The sequence below is a fragment of the Trichechus manatus genome, unplaced genomic scaffold (genome assembly GCF_000243295.1).
Source record: "Trichechus manatus latirostris isolate Lorelei unplaced genomic scaffold, TriManLat1.0 scaffold00005, whole genome shotgun sequence".
Classification (NCBI taxonomy): Eukaryota; Metazoa; Chordata; class Mammalia; order Sirenia; family Trichechidae; genus Trichechus; species Trichechus manatus.
Genome location: NW_004443941.1, coordinates 30,931,956 through 30,933,871, shown reverse-complemented (window position 1 = coordinate 30,933,871; position 1,916 = coordinate 30,931,956).

Below are 1,916 nucleotides of genomic sequence, written 5' to 3'. Positions count from 1 at the left end.
CAAACTACAACAAAGTGATATTGAAAATCGGAACAGATCCATAACAAAAGAAAAGATTGAAAAGTTAATTTAAAAAAAAAAAACTCCCAACAAAAAAAAACCCTGGCCCAGATGGCTTCACTGGAGAATTCTACAAAACATTCACAGAAAATCTTGTACCAGTACTAGTCAAGCTATTTCAGAGCATAGAAAAGGAAGGAACACTTCCGAATTCATTCTATGAAGCCAGCATAACCCTGACACCAAAGCCAGGCAAAGACGCACCAAAAAAAAACAAAATTATAGACCAATATCTCTCATGAATATAGATGCAAAAATTCTCAACAAAATTCTAGCCAATAAAATCCAACATCGTATCAAAAAAAAAAAAATACACCAAGACCATATAGGATTCATACCAGATATGCAAGGATAGTTCAACATTAGAAAGTCAATCAAAGTAATCCACCACATAAATAAAAGGAAAGAAAAGAATCACATGATCATCTCAACTCATGCAGAAAAGGCATTTGACAAAGTCCAACACCCATTCCTGATAAAAACCCTCAATAAAATAGGTATAGAAGGAAAATTTCTCAACATAATAAAGGGAATCTATGCAAAAGCAACAGCCAACATCGTTCTTTTTTTTTTTTTTTTAATTGTGCTTCAGGTGAAGGTTTACAGAACAAATAGTTTCTCATTAAACAGTCAGTACACATATTGTTCCATGACATTGGTTAACAACCCCACGACATGAACTTTATTTATTTGGGGGGGAAAATATACATAGCCAATGATACACCATCTGTTTCAAAAATTTCTGCATGCACAGTTCAGTGACATTGATTAAATTCTTCCAGTTGTACTGCTATTCTTACTTTAGATGAAGTTTTACAGAACAAAATAGTCTCTCACTAAACAGTACAAACTTTGCCCTATGACAAGGGTTAAGAACCTTACTACATGTCAACACTGTCCTCACTCTATCTTGGGTTCCCTATCACCAGCTTTCCTGTCCGCTTCTACCTTCTAGTCCTTGTCCCTGGACTGCTGTGCCTCATTAGTCCCATTTTGTTCTATGGGGATGTCCAATCCCCGGCTGAATGGTGAACCTCGGAAGTAACTTCACCACTGAGCTAGAAGGGGTCTGGGGGCCATACTCTCAGGGTTTCTCCAGACTCTTTTAGGCCAGTAAATCTGGTCTTTTTTTTGTGTTAGAATTTTGTTCTACATCCTTCTCCAGCTCTGTCCAGAACCCTCTGTTGTCATCCCTGTCAGAGCGGTGAGTGGTGGTAGCCGGGCACTATCTAGCTGTATTGGACTCAATCTGGTGGAGGCCTTGGTAGCTGTGGTCCATTAGTCCTTTGGACTAATCTTTTCCTTGTATCTTTTTCTCTTCCTTTTCCCTTGCTCCGGAAGGGTGAGACCAGTGGAATATCTTAGATGGCTGCTCACAGGCTTTTAAGACCCCAGACGCTACTCACTGAGGTAGAACGTAGAACATTGTCTTTATAAACTGTATTATGCCAAATGATCTAGATGTTCCCCCCGACTATGGTCCTCACAGCCCTCCACCCAGCAATTCATTCCCTCAGAGAGTTTGGATGTGTCTATGGAGCTTCCATGACCTTTTCTAGTACAAGCAGTGCTGGTTTCCCCAGTATTGTGTACTGTCGCACCCTTCACCAAAGATATCACTTATCTATTGCCTATTTACTATTTCCACCCACCCCTCCCATCCCTGGTAACCAAGAAAAATTGTTACTTTTTGTGTGTGAACTTTTTCATGGGTTTTTACAATAGAGGTCTCATAAATATTTGTCCTTTTGTGATTGACTTATTTCACTCAGCATAATGTTCTCCAGTTTCATCCATGTTATGAGATGCTTCACAGATTCATCATTGTTCTTTCTCATTGCATAGTACTCCATTGT